This window comes from Diceros bicornis, chromosome 21, assembly GCF_020826845.1.
Source record: "Diceros bicornis minor isolate mBicDic1 chromosome 21, mDicBic1.mat.cur, whole genome shotgun sequence".
Lineage (NCBI taxonomy): Eukaryota > Metazoa > Chordata > Mammalia > Perissodactyla > Rhinocerotidae > Diceros > Diceros bicornis.
The window spans coordinates 19305920-19329875 of record NC_080760.1 but is presented as its reverse complement, the minus strand read 5'-3'; the positions used below and the strand labels follow the sequence as shown (position 1 = coordinate 19329875).

General features: G+C 41.0%; 1 pseudogene; it reads left to right on the top strand.

Annotated features, from left to right (window-relative positions):
* The first annotated feature begins 14307 nt into the window (after positions 1-14307).
* Positions 14308-18669, top strand: LOC131419409 (small ribosomal subunit protein uS10-like; annotated as a pseudogene).
* The last annotated feature ends 5287 nt before the right edge of the window (positions 18670-23956 follow it).

Below are 23956 nucleotides of genomic sequence, written 5' to 3'. Positions count from 1 at the left end.
ACATAAACAAAAAAGAAATGAGGGACTGCTTCATTGTCAGAAGAAGTTGTGCCCATGAAAATCCTTGGTATTTCACTGGCTCGAGTTGTAAAAAACACAGGGAGTGCAAGACCCACCACACCACCTGTAATTTAAACAAACACAAAACTCTAAGTAAATTAGCTACTAGAACAGATTGTCGTAGATTTCTTTATTGGGTTAGGAAATACTTGTTTTCATGGAGGTCTATTCTTTTGAAGAAAAAAACAACTTTCAGTTAAAATGTATTACTCTCCTTTGATCTCTGTAATTAAGAGATTTGACCCAAGCATTCATCAGCCCTTAATGAAAGTCAGTGGAGTTCTCCCATTACTTCCCATGGTTTATTTTCTCATAACTTGAAAAACAAAAGAGTATCTTTCATTGTACCATCAGGGGTAAACAAGATTTCACAAGAAGAGAGATTTCTGTGAAAAAACAAAATTTACAAGGAGACAGATCCACTTTCTATTCAGTTTTTTTTTTTGCCCGTGCTCAGACTCCACCAAACAACCTGAACACACACCAGCAATCACTCTGCGCCACCAAGGTTTGGATGTGCTTCAAACATATCCAAAGAAGGACAATATACTTAATTGAAAAAATATAAAGACAAGGTCAACCAAGTACATCTCAATTCATCGCGATCTCAGACTTCGTTATCCAGCGCGGGTGGCCGGGGCCAGTAACTTAGCCACGGCCCAGCCCAGCTGACATGCAGAGATTTGAGTGCCAAAAACGTAAGTCTGTCCCTGCTTTTCTCCTCTGCTCCCTGGAATCTGATGTCTTGCTGAGTAGCTGGCCAGGTATTCACATTCTTGGTGACTTGGAGGAGGCAGGAGCCTTGGTAAAGCAGCAATAACACACACCCACACACACACACACACACACACACACACACACACACACCCCCCTCATCTCTGTCCTCTACAATTCCCTGAAACAGGCTCTTTCACTTCAATTGGAGTGACAAACTTTTAAGTTCTAGAATGAGGCTGAGGATGCTTGTGTGAAATTATCCTATTTCTCTGCTATTTAGTTAGCAGGGAGCTATTGAGACTGGGTTCACATAATGAAATCAGTGGATGACAGAAGATTGGTGAGAACCTTGAACAATGGGGCTAATGACATGGTAAAGAGAGAGAGCCAACCTAGGAAAGAGGAAGAGGCTGCAAAGCCGAGCAGCGGCGGTGGAAGCCAGCAGTGGGAACCGCCAGCAGCTGCTGGAGACTGTGTGAGCCGAAAGCAGAGGCCTGCAGTCCATTAACCAGAGCAGAAGCGGAACCAAAGAAGAAAGCACACCAAGTTGGAAACAACAGAAAAGGACAAGATACTTCCTTAGTGAGACTGAGAAAGTCACACACCCTTCTCCCCCCGCCCCCAAAAGGACTGGTGTTACGTTGTGTTCTGTTAACCTCTCTGAGAAGGTGTCCGCTATGGAAATGTTCCCTAGCCTGTAAGTTCCTAAGAAAATCTATTAGGCATTCCCATGAAAGTGTATCTGAATGTCAGCAATAAGTGGCTTCTCAGGCGGAAGTGAAGTAGATGGAGTCCGAGCACCTTCCTCTCCTGCCACGTGGAGGTCTGGAGTTAAAGCAGAGCTTAAATGTGCCCTAGTGTGGGCACAATCAGACCAGCTCCAAATCCTGGCCCTACCACATACGATATGACCTTGGATAGGCTCTTAGTATACCTACACGTCAGTTTTCTCATCTGTGCAGTGGGAATAATAGTATTCCAAATCCACAATCCTATATCAGCAATTGTGAAATCCAAAGAGCTCTGAAAAACAGATTTTTTTAAGCTTGTAGGAAATTCATTTGATGGCAAAACCTGACCTGAACTGATGTGAGATTTTATACAGTTTCATTTTATCCCATGAAGCATGATTATCCATATGCTCGCTGCATAAATATTAATGTTTGATGATGGATGGTACTCTAGACTTTGTTGGGGGGTGTTATGAAAAATACAGTATATGCACAGATTTTTCTCTCAAAAATAAGAACAATTCTGAATTCTGAAGCATGCCCAAGATCTGGATGGAACCTGGATAAGGGATAAGGCCCTGTTCTCGTGGGGATGTCGGGAGTATAGGGAGATAATGTGTGTGAGGTGTTTGAAACAATGCCTGGCACTTTGTAAATGCTCAGGAAATACAAGCTAGAATTTATTAATAAAAACACTCAAATAAGGAGTGATTCTGCTCTTGTTCTTGTCACTCTGGAATTCATTTGGGGGAAATATCAAACTCTGAAGCTCTGACTCCCCTTCCAAGGGCCCTGTCACTGAAGAGCCCACACTTGTTGGGAAAAGAACCTCCCTGGTAGGAAGGTTGTGCATCATGATCCTGCTGGCGCTGTGGAGTTGAGACCCAGAGCCTAAGCCAAGAAAAACGTTCTGAAGGCACAACAGCCGAGAATCCCAAGAACGGGGAATGAAACTGGGCCTGAAATTGGACACCCTCCCTAATGCGGTGTGGCCTGATGGAAGGAGGCTCAGTCCTAGCCCCGCCCTCCCTAGTGGTGGAATTGCTGGGTCTCACTTTCTTCATGTGTGAAATGGGGTAAAAATACTCACTGCAATTTTCATCATGACGGTAAAGCACTCTGCGTGGGGCCTGGTACATAGAAGGTGCTCAAGTGACAGGCAGATACACACGCGCACACACCATACAGCGACAAGAAAACCGAGGTTACTACCAAATACGGTTCTGCCTTGCCCTAGATCGACCAGGGCTCCCCTGAGGAAAGATTAACACTTTATCTTTCATGCAAAAGTGAGGCTAAGAGGCCAAGCAGAAGGAGCACTCTGTCTGTGAAGAGCTCTAAGCCCACAGTGGTGGGAACTGAGCCCAGGTTCTTCTCTCCCAATAAGACAGTCACCCGTGCCTCCTGCGGGGACCTGTGATTCAAAGAACAGCACACACAACATCAAGTTGGGGACCACAAGGTGGTCTGTGGATACATAGATGGTCCACAGGCTCATTCACACCCTGAATCCAGTTTGGGGCTGAACTACTAAGTTCCAGTTTGACTCTAACCCTCATAAAAGGAATAATTCTATAGTGTACTCGGGAGGAGAAGGGGTTGTTTTCTGCCATTCACAGTGAATCCTTTCATGAAGGAGACCTTTCACCCAAATTATCACCGTGTCCTCACAAGCCCAGATCAGCACTAACACAAAGAGTAAACAGATATTCACACAGAGGGGGCATGGACATTACCCCCAGCCAATGTCTGGTTTTCTGCATTTGGAGACTTTGACCTACATCATCACATTTTCTTCAGACCTGAGCCCTAGGACTTGAGAAACACCATGTGTAAGACGTTATCAACCTCCCGGCTTTCCTAAGCACCACTCCTTTCCTCTTTCCTGCCCATTTCTCTCTCTCCTATGGGCCTCAGGGCTTTGGCTCTTCATTCCAGCTGAGTCACAGCAGCACTGAGTGAGCACCTTCACAGTGCCTGCCCCCCTCCCCAGCATGAAGAGGCTTCCTGGACCATCCTTTGAATGGCTGCTCTCCATGAACTTACTGCCATCTCTTCAGAGCAGGATGGCTCAACAGGCAGACCAACCATGTGGTTAGGGAACCAGTAAAGCTGGGGCTAAGAAGAAGGGATGGAGAATCAACATGGGAGAGAGAAAAGGGAATTTTTATTTATTTATTTTGGTGAGGAAGATTGGCCCTGAGCTAACAGCTGTTGCCAATCCTCCTCTTTTCACTTGAGGAAGACTGTCCTTGTGCTAACATCTGTGCCAATCTTCCTCTATTTTGTATATGGGACACCGCCACAGCAAGGCTGACGAGTGGTGTGTATGTCCACACCTGAGATCTGAACCCCTGAACCCTGGGCCGCCAAAGCGGAGTGCACGACCTTAACCACTATGCCACGGGGCTGACCCTGAGAAAAGGAAATGTTTTTAAACATTTGATTAGTTTTGTTTTTTTTTGTGAGGAAGATCAGCCCTGAGCTAACATCCGATGCCAATCCTCCTCTTTTTGCTGAGGAAGATTGGCCCTGGGCTAACATCCGTGCCCATCTTCCTCCACTTTATATGGGCCACCGCCACAGCATGGCTTGACAAGCGGTGCGTCGGTGCGCGCCTGGGACCCGAACCTGCAAACCCTGGGCCGCTGAAGCGGAGAGCGTGCACTTAACTGCGCGACCGGCCCGGCCCCCTTGGTTAAATTTTTAAAGCGTTGAAGTATAAAATAAATATCCATGAGTCCATACTGGTATAAACAAGTAAATGTAGGAGAAAAGGTAGCTCTTCCTTACAAAAGAATCCTGCTTAATAAATGTAGGAAGAATGAAGAAAATAGAAAATCAGTAGTGGAACACTACAGTAATAATTGCTGCAGGCAAGATCCCCTGATGGGTGCTAAAATTAGCAGGCAAAAGTTTGAGGAGAAACAGGATATTTGCATAGTCTCAAAGTGTTTCCCCCATCATACTTATTAATTATAAGGAGAAAAGTAGTACCTTACAGTGAGAAATTCAGCAGACACCACCTTAACCAACGGGTCAAGATCCACATCACCAGGATCAAGACACATCGACATGTGTACCCCTGACATTTTGCACTGAGAAAGGTATTCTTGCCGAAAACACATATAACTTCAACTTAACCATCAGAAAACATTGAACAACCACAAATTAAGCGATATTCTATAAAATAACTGACTAGTACTCTTCAAAACTCTCAAGGTCATGACAGTCAAGGAAAGACAGCAGGACTGGTATAGACTGGAATTGACTAACGAGACACGACAACCAAATGCAGCGTGGCATCCTGGATTGGATATGGGAACGGAAAAAGGACAATAGTGGAAAAACTGGTGAAATCTGAAGTCACTAGTTTAGTTAACAGTATTGCACTTGTGTTAATTTCTGAATTTTGATCACTGTACTATGGTTACACTAGATGTTAACAGGAAAAGCTGGGTGAAGCACATAGAGGAACTCTGTACTATTTTTGCTACTTTTCTGTTAGTCTAAAATTATGTCAAAATAAAAGTGTGTTTTTTTAAAAAAAAGCATAAAGTAATAGGACTGTCATTGAACTTCTCACATTGTTGGGTATCATTTCTATTGTGAAATCCATATTAGGGGAGGGAGAGGGAAGATGAGGCACTAGAATAATTTCAGGGCTTGGGCATTTAAACGCTGCTCTGGGAAAATTAGCTTTGTCCCCAGAAAGTCCCCAAGCAGCTCTATTCGTCACCCAAGCCCATGTCTTCCCTCCTTGGAGGTTGAAAGAACTTAGAAACACCTGCTCCTGCATGGCCATAACACATCCAGGATGGTTCTAAGGGCTTGGGTGCAGACCCCCAGGATGTGGCCAGACTTTATGGTGTCAATAGATTAATCCCACCAGAATAAACCATTCAACCTTAATTCCAGAGACAGAGCATGCAATGCCTGGGGGCAGGGTCATTTCCTTAGAGTAATAATCGAACCTATTTTGCAGCTTGTAAGAATTAGAAGAGATAATACATGCTACAACATGGGTGGACCTTGAAAACATCATCATAAATGAAATAAGCCAGACATAAAAATAAAATATGATTCTACTTGTATGAGGTACCTAAAATAGGCAAATTCATAGAGACAAAAAGTAGAATAGTGGTTACTAAGGGTTGGGGGGAGGGAGAAATGAGGAGTTGTTGAATGGTACAGAGTTTCTCCTGGGATGATGAAAAAGTTCTGGAGATGGATAGCGGTGATGGTTGCACAACATTATGAATGTACTTAATGCCACTGAATTGTAAACTGAAAAATGGTTAAAGTGGTAAATTTTATGTTATGTACATCTTTCCACAATTTAAAACATGCCAAAAAAAAAAATAAACGAATTAGGTGAGATGGTAAAAAGCTCCTATAAAGCCCCGGCCCATGGTGGGCACTCAGACAGCATTAGCTTCCTCCTTCACTAAAGTCTTAGAAAATAGAACTATTATATAGTTATTCAATGGGATTTTTGGCAGCGGCAGCCACATATGATTTTTATAATTAACCACATTCTTAACCCCACTGTGGCCTGGTTTTCAACATTTGTTTTTTGCCCTATGCAACGTTAAGACCGAATGATGAATTTTTTAGAAATATTAGGCTCAAATGTCCTGGAAGAGCGTTTCCGGTTAGGATAACATAAAACTGAGACGGACCATATGACCCGCAGTGCTGCTCTGAGGAAATCTGGCCACGGCTCTAGCTGCAACTTTACAAAGAGGCTTGCAACTGTACCCCAATTCTATTGCTTAATTAAACTGTGTTTCTCCCCGGATTTGCCCAATCACTTCTAACCTCTCCCCACCTCCACTGCCACTGCTGCCATCACTGCCAACTGAGGACACAGAGCCACCTGGGGAGGTAATCTCATGCCTCGTCTCACAGGCTGGCTTTGGCATTGCTGTGTGGCCGCTGTGGCTGAGCGTGGAAATCCCTCTCCGAGTCAGTGCGATGACATCTGACCCTGCCGAGCTTGTGGCCGAACTCCGCTAATGCGCTGACTCGCGCCTGGTGTTCCATCGCCCTTGTTACTCAGCCCTGGGGTTGTCAAGAGGCTCCTCGCTGCCTGGTGAGTCGTGAACGCCCACTCAGCCTTTTGTTAAATGAGGCTGACGTGCCGGGTCCCGGCCTCGGACGCCAGGGTGAGGTGTTGTCTTGCAGAATGTCTCTTTTTTATGGCTTTCTGTGTTGGCACATTGTATTGTTCCACACTTTAGCTTTGGTTTTGTAATCACTGATTATATAATGAATTCTGATTCTGTGCCTGCAAAATTGGTCTGCACTATTAAAGGCACAGGAGAGCACGCCGCTGCTTCAGAACACACAGAGCTGGAGACCCTGGGTCTATACCTCCCACTCCCATCCCCGCTAATCTCGTGAAAGATGAGTCTGGCATTATACTACCATTTGGGGGGAATGGCAATGGCGCAGCATGACACCTTCGCTTCTGCACAAAGAGTAGCAGATTTTAGGATGATTTGAAATTTGCAATTTTGTAAAACATCAGCTACCTCTAGTGGGGCTAACTCCATCTGCCTCACTCATCTCTAAGTGCTTGAAAGTCTGTGTCCTTGACCTCAAGATTAGGGTTGCCAGATAAAATACTTGACTCCCAGCTAAATTACAATTGCAGATAAACAATGAATACTTTTTTAGTGTAAGTACCTGCATGTCTCAAATATTGAGTGGGACATAATTATGCTAAAAAATGATTCATTATTTACCTGAAATTCAAATTTAACTGAGCATCCTCTTATTTTTATTTGTTAAATCTGGCAACCCTAGAGATACTCTCGTCGTTGTCCTGTCCTTTGGGTCTGTCCTTGTGGGACTCCGATAATGCATTCTGCCAAGAAGATTGAGCCAGAATGAGGCAAAGGAAGAATCTTAATCACATTTGGCTTTTTGTTCTTATCTAGCTCCCAGCGTCACAGATATGCATCAAATTCATAAATAAATGAAAACTTTTCATTTGGACAGCTGAAGTTTGGTTCATTTTTATCCTGAAACTTTAGCAAGATTGGATTCCATTGAGAGGAAGGACAGTGTGAAAAGAAAAGAATGATCTAGAGGTCAAGAGACCTGGTCACTTATCCCAGGCCAAGTGGCCGTGGTATAGCACTCTCTCTTTAGTCTCTATTTGAAAACTTAAAGAATTAGATTAAATGACCTTTAAGGTCCCTTCTAGGGTTAAAAAGTCAATGATTCTAGCTTCAAACGGTCTGAACCTTCTGAGGTATGTTACTGAAAAATCACAATATTAGATGGAAAAAAATTTCTAAACATCAGGAATTTTTTATTTATGCTGAAAATTTTTAATAAGTTGCTTACCGAATTTCCATCTGAGAAGAGTACAAATCTTGACGTCCTAAGAACTCTTGCTGTTACATTAAATATTTTGTGCAAACTTTTTACTTAATTAGTATCCCGGTACAAGACTTGCCTGTCAGAATACTCTAATAGAATTTTTCACATATCTCTCATTCTTAAATGACTTTGGTAAAATCCAACATTCTAAATTGAAGCTGTTACATGGACTCAAGTCATTAGTAATTACTCTAAGGAGAGATCAAAATGATCTTGGGTAAAGAAAGATATTTTATGGAAACATTCTTAACCTAGGCCCAAAAATACATGCTAAGGAAAAAGGCACTTATGTGGACACATTACTCATTCTTTTCAAGTAGATTCAATAAACATATTGATCACTTGGGCCATACCATATGCTTCTCTGGCTTCAACCTCCATTTATATGTTTATGGCTTCCAAATCTCCACGTCCACATTTCATTTCTCTCCTGAGTCGCAGAACCAAATTTCCAACTCCTTACTAGAAATCTCCACCCGGATGTCCCACAGGCACCTCAAACAGTAAATCAAAAATGAAGATCCTATTGTCTTTACCCCACAACCTGCTCTATTGGTCTCCTCAAACCTGGTTAATGGCATTATTATCCACCATCATTCTTAGCACAAGCTGGAAATGCGGTAGTTACCTCCACCCTGAATCAACAGGTTACCACGTCCACTCAGTTCTACCTCCTAAAATATCTCTTGAATATCCCCTTTATCCATTCCAAGGCTACTGCCTTAGTTCAAGCCCTCTCACCTGGACTATAGCAGATAGTAGTCTTCAGAATCTTTCCCATCCATCCACACAGAGACAGAGCAGTATTTCTAAAACACGGCTCAGCTCATCCTAACCCCTGCTTGCAATAGCCTTCCACTGCCTAGAGAAGAAGGTCCCAACTCTTTCACACTGCAAATGTGGACTTTTGATTTCTGACCACAGCTGATTATTCCAACTTCTTCTCCCTCCTCCATACTCTAACACCCAACAACTTGCCATTTTCCCAATCCATTATCTCCTTCCAAGCTTGCCTATACTGATCCATTTATGGAAGTATCCTTCCCTCATCTTCTCTAGCTGGCAAGTTCCTACTCATCCTTCAGGACTTCATTCAAGTGTCACCTCTGGGCAGGCTTCTCTGCCCGGTCCCCTTCCTCATTCTACCCCACACCGGGTTAATGACTCCTTCTCCTACAATGACTCAGTATATTGTTTATTCCCTAATTGCACTGCTAACTCTTTGCATTACAATTATGTATTTTTCATCTTCCTCTAATAATCTAAGAACTTCTTTGAAAATGACGCCATGGTTTATTTGGCTTTAAATCTCTAGGACCTAGCAAAGGGCCTGGTACAAAGCAAGTGCTCCGTAAACATTATTTTGGGAGGGAGAGAGGGATGGGTAAATGAAATTTAAAAAGGCGACATTTCTAGATAGGCATTGTGATAAGTGCTTTATCTCATTTATTTCCTATAACAACTTTAAGAGGAACATAGTACTATTACCTCCATTTTATACATTAAGAAATCAAGAGTTTAAGTAACTTGCCCAAGTCCACATTGTTAATAAGTGATAGACCCCACACATGGTTTTTGTTCCTATGGATTCTTTCCATTCTCAACTCAGTGGGGGTATTAATGAGCAGAGGAGAGGTCAAAGGTCAGGAGGCATTAAGGGGGCCCTATAAGGAGCAGGGATACTCCGCAGGTTGCATAGTGTCTCCCAATTATTAGAAACTCATTGCTAATTAAATATTCTGTGAATCTCGCTTAAATTTCAGGTTTCCTGGTCTTTATTTTTCCTTTTTATGTTTTTTATTACCATGAAATATTTGCTATTACAGAAAAAGTGCATAAAATATATGTATGGTTGAAGAATAATAATTACATGTGTAACCCTCACCCGAGTCAAGAATAGAATTGACAGGGCCTTAGAGCCCTGCCCACCTGTTTCTCTTCCTCAGCACTAGAGGAACCACCATCCTGATTTCTGCGGTAATCGTTTCCTTGCTTTTATTTGTGGCTTTGCCACATAGATATAGAGATAGAGATAGAGATATATCCTTCAATAGTTTCCTATTGCTGCTATAACAAATTACCACAAACTTAGTGGCTTAAAATTATCTTATAGTTCTAGGGGTCAGAAGTCTAAAATGGGTCTGCAGGGCTATGTTCCTTCCAGAGGCTCTAGGGGAGAATCTGTTATCTTGCCTTTTCTAGCTTCTACAGGCTGCCTGCATTCCTTGACTTGTGGCCCCTTCCTCCATCTTCAACGCCAGCAGTATGGCATCCTCTTTCTTCTTTGCCCTCTGCTTCTGTTCTCTTCTCTCTGTGACTCTGACTCTCCTACCTCCCTGTTAGAAGGATCCTTGTGATTACATGGGGCTCAGCTGGATAATCCAGAATAATCTCCCCATCTCAAGATTCTTAACTTAATCACATTTGCAAAATTCCTTTTGCCATGTAAGGTAATATATTCACAGGTTCCAGGGACTAGGACATTGATGTCTTTGGGGGCCATTTTTCAGCTTATCACAACCTCTAAATAATTTCTTATAACTTTATGTATATGGAATCATATTGTATATATTATTTTGGTCATATAGTCTATTTACATTCAATGTAATTATTTACATATTGGAGTTTAAAACCACTATCTCATTTACATTTGTTCCATCTATTGTGTGTTGCCTTCTCTTTCATTTATTGCCTTCTTGGATTGTTTAAAAAAAAAGTTTTTTTTAGGGCCGGCCCCGTGGCTTAGCGGTTAAGTGTGCATGCTCCGCTATTGGCGGCCCGGGTTCAGATCCCGGGCGCGCACCAACGCACCGCTTCTCTGGCCATGCTGAGGCCGTGTCCCACATACAGCAGCTAGAAGGATGTGCAACTATGACGTACAACTATCCACTGGGGCTTTAGGGAAAAAAAAGAGGAGGATTGGCAATAGATGTTAGCTCAGAGCCGGTCTTCCTCAGCAAAAAAAAAGAGGAGGATTAGCATGAATGTTAGCTCAGGGCTGATCTTCCGCACAAAAAAAAAAAGAGAGAGAGAGACACCAGAGCACTTTGTCTCTAAAAAAAAAAAAAAGTTTTTTTTAAATCGTTCCATTGTTTTTCTTCTACTGGTATGGAAATTACTTATCTTCTATTTTTCACTGATTATGATTACTGATCATAGAAATTAATATGCATGTTTAACTTAAAGTCTGAAATTCATCAATGCCTTTGCCCTTCTCCCATAAAATTCAAAGACTTTAAAGTATTTTAATTCCATTTACCCTTCCTGACATGTTATTGGTGTCAGATATTTTAATTCTATCTTGTTTTTATTGTTGTGAGTTCTACCCTTCAAGACATTATTATTGTTGTTTTATACAGTTAATGTTCACTTAGATGTAGCCATATATTTTCTTTGCTCTTTCTTCTTCTATCTCAGGTATTCCTTGTGAGATCACTTGTATTCTACCTAAACAAAAGTCTTAAATTAGAACATGCTGATGGAAAACTCTCTCAGCTTTGATCTGTTTAAAAATGACTTCATTTTGACTTCATTTTTGAAAGGTACTTTTGCTAGGTATAGAATTCTAGGTTGGCAATTATTTAAGTGCATTGATGGTTTCATTCCACTGGCTTCTGGCTTCCTTTGTTACTATTGAGAATTCAGCTATTGTCTATTTGCCACTACTTTGAAGATCATCTTTTTCTCTGGTTGACTTTAAATCTTGTTTGTCCTTGGTTTGTTAAAGTTTTACAATGATGAGTCTAGATGTAGATCTCTTTATATTTTTCCTACTTCCCCTTCTTGAATCTGTGGCTTGATGTCTGACCAGTTCTGAAAAATTCTTGGCTATTATCTCTTCAAATACTATCTTTATCCAAGTCCTTCTCTCCTTTCCTTCTGGGAGTCTGATTAAATGAATGCTAGACATTTTCACTCTATTCTTCATGTCTCTTAGCTTCTCTTTTATATTTGCTATATTGTTGTCTCTCTGTCTCTCTCTGAATAATTTCTTCTGATCTATATTTTAGTTCGCTAATTCTCTCTTCAGTTGTGCCTAACTCCTTAAACATGTCTATTGAGTTTTTTTAAATTAATGTCCTAATAGTTTATAATATTGTGAAATTTTGGTTGTACATTATTGTTTGTCAGTCACCATATAAATGCCTCCCTTCACCCCTTGTGCCCACCTCCCAACCTCCTTGCCCCTGGTAACCACCATACAGTTCTCTCTGTCCATCTGTTGGTTTATATTCCACATATGAGTGAAATCATGTGCTGTTTGTCTTTCTCTCTCTGGCTTTTTTCACTTAACATAATACCCTCCAGGGCCATCCATGTTGTTGCAAATGGGACAATTTTGTCTTTTTTTATGGCACAGTAATATTCTATTGTGTATATATACCACATCTTCTTTATCCAACCATCAGTCAAGGGACACTTGGGTTGCTTCCAATTCTTGGCTATAGTGAATAATGCTGCAATGACCATAGGCATTCATAAGCCTCTTTGTAATTTTATTTATTTATTTATTTTTTCCCCCAAAGCCCGTAGATAGTTGTATGTCACAGCTGCACATTCTTCTAGTTGCTGTATGTGGGACGCAGCCTCAGCATGGCCGGAGAAACGGTGCATCAGTGTGCGGCCCGGGGGATCCGAACCCGGGCTGCCAGCAGTGGAGCGAGCACACTTAACCGCTAAGCCACGGGGCCGGTCCTCATAAGCCTCTTTGGATTGTTGATTTTAGATTCGTTGGATAGATTCCCAGTAGTGGGATAGCTGGCTCATAGGGTATTTTTATGTTTAATTTTTTGAGGAATCGCCATACTGTTAAACATGTGTATTGAGTTTTTAATTTTGGTTATTGTATTTTTTATTTTGAGAAGTTCTATTTGGTTCTTTTTTAAATCTGCTAGGTCGCTTTTTATCATTTCCTTTTCTGTACATATATTTTCTATTTTTTCTTTGAATTTAGTAAGCATAGTTGCTTTTATAGACTCTAAAAAATAATTTCAAAATCTAAAGTCTTTAGAAGTGTCTTTCTTCTAGTTGTCATTCTTGATGGGTTATTTCCTTATAGGCTTAGTTGTTTTTGACTGTATGCTGCTCATTGTCCTGAAAACTTATTTGAGGGGGAGTTCTTTGAAGCCTAGGATGATGCTAATTTTTTCCAGAAAGAACTTTCATTTGCCTTTACTAGGCACACAGGGGCACTTTAAACTAAAATCACAACTTAAGAGGAGTTTATGGTTTCTTTTGTCATTGTTTTTGGTTCTGTTTATTTATTTTTTGATCACCAAAGTAATATGGATTTGGAAGCTGTGAAAGCACCAACTTGAAGCTACACCTCCTCAGAGTAGTTCCCTGCCATTACCAGCTGTCTTGCTATGCTCATCATAAGGGCAATTTCTCCTGTAATCTCCTGGGCCTGAAGGTGGAGGCACATTTACTTTCGTTTCATCCTTGCTCTGAGGGTTTGACCCATATTAGTGAGGGGAGGGGCAGGTCCTGGGGTTTTGTTTCCGTTCCCTATGTCCTGAGAAGCCCTGAAAACTAAAGTTCAAATTTGCCCAAATTGGCAAATGCCCTTAGTTCAAAAAAGCTTTAGGGTGCCACAAGTTTCAGAGATCTTGTTTTCCCTTTGATTTTGGACTTTAGTTTCCTACTATCTTGCCAGATCTTTGATGATTTTAAGAAGCTAAAAAAATTTTTTTTTCAGTCAGTATTTTTGGTTATTTTTAGCGGGAGATTGGTCTGATCTTTATCCTTCCTTATTCTTGGAAATGGAAGTCCTTTCCTGATCTTCCTAGGCTTGGTTGAACTTCACACTTAGAAACTATAAGCCAACATGACCTGCTCTAAGCAAGTTAACATATGGAAAAGCAAGCATATGTTTTTTAAGTCAGAACTTCAGGAACAGAATCCTTGCAAAGTTTCCCTTACATCGACCTCAAAAATTGAACTGCATAAAACTTTTCAGGAATATATCTAAAATTTTCTGAGAATGTTTTCAAAAAAAATTTAATTTTCTAACCACTACTAAATTATTTTAAGTTTACAACACTTTATCCAGAAATTACTTTTCCAGGAAACCCAACCACCCAAGAATCCAAGAGTAAGTATAAAATGACTTTACACAGTCCAATTAGATGACAAAAGGCTCGTTACCTAATTTAATGGACTTTATTCATCAGAAAGTCCCTAAGGCCTCATTCAGAGTTTATTAACTCTTATTTTACACACAATTCAAAGAAACCTTATTCTCTGGCTTTGTAGCCCATAAAGATTCAGAAACGATAACTTGAAGGAAGACACACATTTTGAAAGGTGGGCTCATTGTAAGAGCAAGGTATAGCATCTGACAGCTCCATGAGGAGAGAGTAGAAGGACTATAAAAATCTGTGCAAAAAACTCAAGAAGAGGCAAAATGGAGACATTTTGCCCAACTTACTACGACAGCCCGTGGGAGGCTCACGGCATTTGGCGGCATAGTGAACGGACATCTCCGCTCTTGGTGTCGATCCTGCGGCAGCACGAAACCAGTGAGGCTGTTTCTGGAGGGAGAGTAATGTCTTTAATCCATTTTCTATATTTATAAGGAATTAAAAGTAAAAATTACTTTATGGCAAATTTTTTTCTGATTTGGAGAATCGCACACTAGCAGGGTCCAGTAAATAAGCATTTTTCTATTGTAGTCTCTTAAAACCCAATTTCCCTCTGAGACTGACTCCAGAAACTTCAGAGCTATAAACGGCCTAAATGTGCCTTTAAGTTCTTTAGCCTTCAATCTAGGAGTTAAAAGAAGGGGTATTTTTCTCAGTGTCACTGAGTTGTGGCACAGGAACTTAAGAGAAAACAACTAGAGGGGCCACATTTGAGAGAGAGTCAGAGGTAGAGAGGATCTGGCTTTATTTCAGAACAGCCCCACATCAGGCAGGTTATGTAGACACAGAAGGAGAACTTTATCAGTGCAAAATGGAAATGTCAAAATTGTTAAGTGATAGATAGTAATCAGGGCTCGAAGGGTGCATGGGGAAGGGGAGGTGAAGGGAGCGGGAGGAAAAAAAATTCTCCTCGGATGGCCTTGCTTTTGTTTATCTCCCTTTCAGCACAGATGATGCCATCTCTGCCTCCCGACGTATGTTAGAAGCCGGGGCTCTCAGCTTACACATTGATTTTGGATCCAACTGAAATTGTGCACTCTGTTCCTGTGGTATTAGAATCATTACCTGAAAGGTTTCAGACTTTGCTGATCCCATCAGAAGAGGTGGTGAGTTTTAGTATCATTCTCATTATTATATTGTTAGCATCATTCCAGAGTCTCAAAAGCTGGAAAACTCAGACACTGGCTTATTGAGAGACACTGGCTACTTCACATCCTTCGGGTGCAATTCCCTGTATTTTCCCCTTAGTGTTTATCATACCAACTTGAGACTTTTTAAGTACTTAATTTATATTTATAAGTTTTTTCTTTTTTTATTCCACAAATGAAGTTAATAACTGAACTGTAGGAGAAAAGGACTTCCGTTTTGTTTAGAATTGGTAAATAGTTTTCATTTTGCAAGCCAGTTCTGGTCAATTTGATGGAAAACCATGTTTTGAAGAATACTGAAAGTGCTCCCAGGCTCAGGAGGAAAGAGCTGGAAGATCTATTAGCAAGGTCTGCCCCAACACAGCCCAGGGACTGCAGTACGCCTGTCAAGTATTTGTTATCCTTGGCTTAGTCCAACAAACATTTATTGAATGCCTATTATATGCCAAGTAGTATGTCAAATGAAGGCTCTCGTTTGTTTTGTGTTGTTTTTGTTTTAAATAAAGAAGACAATTTCCTGCCTTTACGAAGTTGTAATAAATGGCAGACACATGAACAAACAACTAAAATACAGTGTGGCATATGTAATAATGAAAGCCTACATGAGGTCCAGAAGGTCAGAGAGGAAGAAGTGGGATGGCGGCATCAGGGAAGCAGTCTAGGAGAAGGCCAGACACAAGCAATTTCAGAAGGCTGGACAGCCTCAGCTTTGGTCTGAATCCACCCCTTTTCACTTCAACCTCTTCCAAATGGCAGAGCACCAGTATATTGCCAGTTCCTGGATAGGTTTCCTATAGGCATCCTAATAAGTAGCCCCTATAGCTCTTCTCTCTGCCGTTCATAGCCTTCATCTCATTATTAGTGAATCCCAGCTGAATGCCATAAGGGCATAGACCACTGCCCTGTGGGCATGTGAAGGAGCCTAGGTAGGACTGCACAGAGAGCTCTCCAACGGGCTCCGGCTTTCAAAGCACACAGGCTAACAACGACAGGAGTGACTCATAACCAAGAGCAATTATTTTTAAAGGGAACAAGCTTTGTAAGTAGTGTCAGGAAGGTCAAAATCCAGAATAATCTGAGGCTTGTGAAAAATGCTAAACAAAAGGGTTTTTTACAAGCTATGTTTAGATCAAAATGACCAACCAAGTAAGATTATGATCAATTTCCTGGGAAAGATACATAATGCTAACATATATAATAACACTGTAAGAAAAAATCATAATTACTGAATTACTTCCCATCATTTTCCTCCATATAAGGTGTTTCTCACAAGGTGATGCATCAGAATCACCTGGAGTGTTTGTTCAAATGTATATTCCCAGTCCCCTCTCAGGTCTACTAAGCCTAAATCTCAGGGAGCAGGCTGGAAATGTGCATTTTTAACATGCTGCGCCTCCTTTAAGCCATTCTGCCTTCTTTAAGCGATTCTGATGTACTCTAAAGATTTAAAACCACTCCTCTTAAGGACAGAATGACAATAGCTACAAGGAAATGAAGTCCAAGGTAAATGAAGAGGTGGTAAGAGAGTACCAGCTGCTTCAAATAAGTTTAGTTCTGCAAATCCCATGAAATGTATCTAGGATCGCGTAACAATTTACAGACATGATCATACAAACATCAACAATAATCTTTAAGAAATTACAGAGAATGGCGAAATTGCTAGAAGCTTGAAGATAGGCAAATATTAGTTGCCATTATGTGGCAAAAAGGAAGACCAAGAAAGTATGCAATTGTCAGTTCTATATGGATTCCTAGCAAAACTTTGGAAAGAGTTAACAAAAAGCATTTGTAAGCACTTAAAAGTGGAGTGTTGATCTTTAAGAGTCAGCCTGGAGTCACCACAAATAAATCTATCTGTGTCTTTTATTTTAAGCTGCATCAACCCTTTGTTGAAAATAGTCAAGTTATGCATTATGAATAAAAAACTGCACATACTAAACTGATCTCATTTCTGTTTTTTTTTTTTTTTTTGTAAGCCTGTTAAAACAATAGCATGATGAAGTTAGCTTCTGTTGAGTTTTTGGTAAGCATTTGACAAAGTATCTCATGATGCACATTGGACAAGATGGAGAAATCTGAGAAAATTGATAGAACTAACAATTAATATTTATTGAGAGCCTACCCTATGTCAGGAACTGTGCTAAGAGTTTTGTGAGTACAATTCATTTAATCCTCAGCCCATCCCTATAAAGTGAAAACAGTTGTCCCATTTTACAGATGAGGAAACTAAGCAGAGATCCATCAAGTAACTTGCTCATGATCATGTAGCTAAGATATGGTGAAGCTGGGATTTGAGGAGTCTACTCTGAGATCAGAGCTTGGGCGCCTAACAACTGCACTTTGTTTCTAATGGATGGAGTCACAACTGGGGAAAATGCCATGTCCAGAAGGAGTTGATCTATGGATTCCTGCCAACCAGAGGGAATCACTAATGGCTGCCCTGGGTCTCCAAAATTGTTCCAGAGCTGCTCAACATTTTTATTAGTCACTTGGATAAAGGTATAGAAATTGGGTTTATCAAATTTACAGATGGCAGAAAGCTAGGGGGAGGGATAGCTAATACTGTAAATGAGAGAATCATGATCCAGAATGATCTTGGCAGATGGGAACAACAGGCCAGAGCCAACAAGATGAAATTTAATAAGGACCGTGGTAAAATCCTATACCCTAGTTTCAAAAGTTAATGCAATTAGGAACACCCAGTTTAAGAGCATACAAAAAAATGTAGAAACCTAGGAGGTTAATTACATCCATTGATACAGTCAGTCTCCTATAGATTGAGCTCAAAATGATAAACATGCAACAATAACAACAAAATGACCTGATGGACTTTTATGTCCAACTGGCTGCTTGACCCACACCCCTCCAAAGCTGAAGCTACCATATTTCATCAAATCTGAGATGTCATTGATTACAAGATGCATCAGTGTCTTAGTACCACTGAGAAAGGGGGAGGGGATGACATTAATTAAACTAGTACACAATGCTTTCATATCACTTAGCATTTTTATTTTATAATGATTGAAAGAATTTTTTAAACTTTAATAGCTCTTGGAGGAAGACATGGTCACCATTGCAGCTCCTGTCTCATAGCTGTTTGCTCTCACCCAGGAACAGGTTGGTCAGAGAGTTTGCAAGGATCAGGAAAGACACCCAAGGAGCCAGAAGGGAGGATTCACTGAATTAGAGTCACACTAACTAGCTGCAACATAAAACCCCTGCAAAAGGTGTGGGAAGACTTGATTAGAGGCACAAAGTACAAGAACCGCCAAGAGAAAGGACGTGGTCTTCTACCAAGACTCTGAGAATCACTAGGAGAAAAATTCCTCAGGCTGAAGGTTCTAAGATTTAGGATCGTTTCCAGATGAGAATCCACAAGTGATCATTGATTTGCACAGTTCTGAGATTGTTAAGCAGATTACTTCCATCAATATAGAGCGAGGAGTACAGGTTGAAGTCACCATTGCTGATGATTAAATCAACAATATTAATTGATTATCAGTTGCTAAAAAATTTTTTTAATAGACGTAGATTTTATCACATATAAATTGTGCATAATACATAAGGAAAATATAAGAGAAACAAATAGCTTAAGGTATTCCCCAAACTTCTCATTTGGAGTCTAGTCTTCTGAAAGGCATTTCACTTCAGAGTTGGTTATATACATCCTGTTTTCCCAAACACAATTGTCGTCTGTGCCACCAGGAGTGTCACTTATGCAGGATTTCTTTAAACAGTGCTTTCAAGGATTTTCTTCTAAACCTATGACTCCACCCCCCCAACTCCAAAGTTTTAATGCAGGTTCTTCCTTCATCTTTTCAAAAGGTGTCAACAGGGGATTTCAGAAAACAACCAGGATTATATTATCTGCTGAAATGGTCCCTAAATTTTTTGTTAAATGCAAAACTGATGGGTTGCCACGGTCCATTTGTGCCATCAGAAATAAAACGCAAATTGGCACACGTGCAGGCAGCCACTGCTACGTCACGTCTGCTGCCTGGCAGACAGCAACTATAAGACACTATTGATCAGAATAGGCATCCTAATTTCAGATTTGTTAAATGTGTAAAGATGTGTACCCAAGAATCAATAAAATTTAATAATTATGCTCTACTTGCAGGGTGAACTCCACCCAGACTTTGGGATCCACGCTATCCCAGGACAAGAGAAGTTCAATAGACTCTTACAGTCAAGGATTTAATAGTCACAGCTCTGTCTACTCTGGTGTGATTTAATCTAATCATCCATAGTTTTGCTAAGAGAAGAATTTGAATCCTCACCTTCCAGGCAGGGGCATGCGTCAGTTACCCAGCTGGAGAGTGACTTTGGCTAATTGACCTCCAGTAGCCCCACCTCAGTGAGTCTTCCTGGTTCTTTACACCTCATGGAATGGGCTGTAGTCATCATGTATTCAACAACAATCTTTCCTGAAATGCGTGGTCATAAAGTTGGGGATTTCTAAACAACACAGAATGTCTCTCTTACAAGTATTATAGTGAAGAGCATAAAAATTGGACTCAGGCCAACTTGGGTTCTGTTCTGACACTACAGATTTTGGCTGGGCTCATCTTGCTAAGCTTGAATGTCATCACTGGTAAAATAAAGGTTGCCATAATTACTACTATTAAATAAGATAATGTATGTAAAATGCTGAACACCATGCCTGGCACATATAATAAATGAACAATAAATGGTACACCAAAATGAATTTCGGATGGATCAAAGATTTAAGTGTAAAAAGTGAAATAATAAAAATAGTTGAAGATGACATAGGAGAGTATTTTTACAATATCAGAATGAAGAAGGCTTTTCTAAATGTGATATATGTAAAGAAGGAGGAGAAGGAGAAAAAAAGAAACCCAAAATGAAGAGATTGATATATTTGACTAATTAAAAAATAAGACTTTTCTACATAGAAATAACATAAACAAAATGAACAGACAAATGACAAACTGGAAAAAAGTAGTTGTATCAAATAACACAAAGGGTTAATTTCCTTAGTGTATTAAGATCTTCTAGAAATTAACAAGGAAAAGACCCTTAAACTAATTGAAAGTTTTGCAAAGGATATTTAAAAGAAATATAAACTACTCTTACACATATAAGTGGGGCCAGCCCTGTGGCGTAGCGGTTAAGTGCACGTGCTCCTCTGCTGGCGGCCCGGGTTCAGATCCCGGGCGCACACCGATACACTGCTTGTCAGGCTATGCTATGGCGGTGTCCCATATAAAGTAGAGGAAGATGGGCACGAATGTTAGCCCAGGGCCAGTCTTCCTTAGCAAAAAGAGGAGGACTGGCATGGATGTTAGCTCAGAGCTGATCTTCTTCACAAAAAAAAACATATAAAAAGATGCTTAACCTCATTCATAGAAAAGAAGTCAGGTAGACAAGTCAAAACTACAAGCTATTTGGCTTCTACAGCCTTCCTCCGACACTGCCTTCCCCACTGCCAGGACCTCTGCCCCTGCCAAATGCAGGGTCTTCTTCACATTGCCTCTCTTCACCTTGGACTCCCTCTCTTGTCTCCTAGGAACACCCTGCTGAATGTAAGCCCGTTGAGGAAGGAGAGGCTTGCCTTGCCACTGGCCCCAGGACTTCCCCATAGCTTCCAGGTTCTGAAGATTTAGACTGGGTCCCTCCAGTGAAGACTGAGCTCTGATTAGGATAGATCTTAAAAGCATGTTTTGTTTTGTTTTTATACAGTATTGAGTCCATATCCAGGGAGCAATAATCTGGCATATTCTGCATGGATCAACCCATTGTAGAGCAAAATGTTCTGTTCTTAGAGAAAGGGCAGTTCATTCAAAGGAGGGCGGCCAACAGGGTGATAGGTATTGAAATCAAGTCATTCAGGAGACAGTTGAAGGAACTGAGGATGTTAGGGTTCTAGGGAAACTACTTGAAGGAAACACAGCTGTCCTCAAACAGGTGAAGGGCTGTCTGTCCTACGAGACTAGGTTAGGCTTACTAGGTACAGCGACTGAAGGTAGAACTCAGGATGAAGGGTAGAAGTCACTGGAGAAGATCTGACAAACTTGAGAACAATCAGAGCTTGTTAAAAATGGAATGAGTGCCTTTTAAGGGAATGACCTCTCTGTAGCTGGACATATTCAAGCAAACAGTGCATGACAGATTTTGAGGGAGAAATCCTTCCCAGAGAGGTCACCACTGGCCAACCTAAGACCTCTCTGTCTCACAGTCTCTGTCTCTGTCTCTCTCTCACACACACACCATTCTCTATCTCAACTTTCTGTACTTTATTTTTCCTCCTAAGTATATTTCAATACCTAACATCCTATATATTTTACTTTTTTATTTTGTTTTCTGTCAATCTCCCTCAACTAGAATGGAACATCTGGGAGATGAGGGATTTTGCCTGTTCTGTGTGTTGCTGTATTCCATTGCTTAGACGAGCTTGGCACGCAGTAGGCATTCACTGCGAATGAATGCAGATCAAGGATCACTGTACAAGGAGACCCTGCCTGGGGTGGGTAGTGGGTCTGATTATCTCTGGGTGCTTTCCAGCTCTAGCATCTTAGGATTTTATAAGCCCTACGAAGTGTGCCCCATGGCTCCTGACACTTGGAGCTACCCTTGGCTGGAGAGGCATGTGACTGAAGGACCATCGAGGCCATGTGTGCACATTTCTAAATAGGTGCAGAATGCACGTGGCCAGTACAGAGCAGGAACTGATGCACAGCTGTTGGATGGGTGGGGAGGGAGGCTTCAGCAAGGAGGAAGAGACATGAACTACAGAGAGGAGGGCGGAAGTTTTGGGTGGGAATCTCAGCCTTTGAGCAAGTTACTTAATGTCTCTGAGACTCATTTATAAAAACCTTGCAGGATTGTTGTGAAAATGAAATCTGAATCACTGGGCCCAGGGCCAACCAGAGAGGTCTGTTGTTCAGAAAGCACTTGCTCCCCTTATGGTGACTGCTGTGCTATTTAACTTGAGTTTTGACTGGGCGAGATTTTATAAATAGAGATGTGTAAAAGGACTTACAAAGTAGAGGCCAGGGCCTCTGCAGAGGCTTACATGCAGGAAAACAAAATCTCTGCTGGAGCAGGGAACTCAAAAGCAGGGAGTCTAGACCCAAACTGCCTGGGTTAGATCTTGGTTCTCACTTACTAACTAGGGGACCTTGAGCAAGTTACTTAACCTCTCTGTGCCTCAATATCTGTAGAATGGGACTAATAATAGGACCTATGTGATAGGTTGTCGTGAGGGTTAAATGAGCTACCAGATGTAAAGCCCTCAGGACAGTGACTAACACAATATGGCACTCTATATGTGTTAGTTACTAGGATTTTTATGTATTCTGAAGAAAATCTACCACAGATCCGTTTGGTTGAAGGGGAAGAAGGGGATGTGGGAAGGTAGGGCGAAACCAGAAATTTTCACATGTGTAAATCCAGGCGCACGCTCAAGGGCCAGCCCAGCTCCCTCTCCTGCCTCCCACAGAAAGCCTCTCCCAACTGCTTGCCCCTGGGGTCCTAGAGTACCCTGAATTGGGGCTTTACATATACTGCTTTGTATTGTCATTTATGTTTTTACATTTTACCTCTCCAACTCAAAGAAAATACCTGTCATAGGCCACAGTTAACCCAGTCTCTTTCCACTACACTCTGCTGTGAGTATGAGGAGAATAAGAGCAGGTGAACCTCAGAATCAGGGGGTCCTGTGTTTTAATTCCAGCTCTTCTTCTTCCTATATGACCTGGGCAAGTTGCTTAACCTTATTAGACTTCCATTATCTATAAAATGGGGACAGTATTATCACCTACCCTATGGGGCTGTTGTAAAGATTGAGATAACTCATGAAAAGTATTTAGCACAGAGCCTGTGAGTGGCTTCGGTAAGTGGTAGCTCTGATTACACTCAAGGCAAAACAGAACACTGGTAGGAAGTGATCCTCTCAAAAGCATAGTCTGGTTTACAGTGGATTGGAGTAGGGCAAGCAAGGTGAGGCACCAATACAATAGTCCAGCATTTAAGTGATCAGGACTTTTAACCTACATTCTTTGGCCCCCAGCCACTCCCCCCACCCCTGGCCCCCAAGGTGGAGGCACTGGTCATTCAATCCCATGAAAATGACAGTCTTAGTTTCAGTAACAAAATGGTAAGTACCTACTATGGATTGTATCAATATCAATTTCCTGGTTGTGATATTGTACCAGAGTAATGCAAGGTGTTACCATTGAGGGAAACTGGGTGAAGGGTATATAGGATCTTTCTAGATTATTTCCTATAACTGCATGTAAATTTACTAGTATCTCAAAACAAAAATCGTTTAAAAGTAAGCACCGAAATTAACTCATTTTTATGGCCCCCTTTTTGTGGCCTTCTTTCTCCCTAACTCCTTTTGCACAGATCTTGATTATCCTGTGTCCTGCACACAACAGCACTTACATTGAATAATATCGATGGCCTGCCAAAAACCTGATGAGAAAAGAGCAACAATAATAGATCATAACTGAGTGTTATGTGCCAGAATTGCTCAAAACATTTTATATATAATAACTCTTTTAATCTTTACAATAGCCCTTGAGATTTTTATAACCCTCACTTTACAAATGAGAAAAATCAAGCTTTGAGAAATTAAATAACTTCTTCAAGGTTATACAGCAGAGCCAAGACTTCAAATTTGCTGGGCTCCAAAGCATCTTTGGGCCACTATTCTTTGCAGATCTCATAAAATCTGAGCATCCAATTATTAAAAACAACATTTTTAAATGTATTTTTGGATAATCATTGGGTTTCCCTT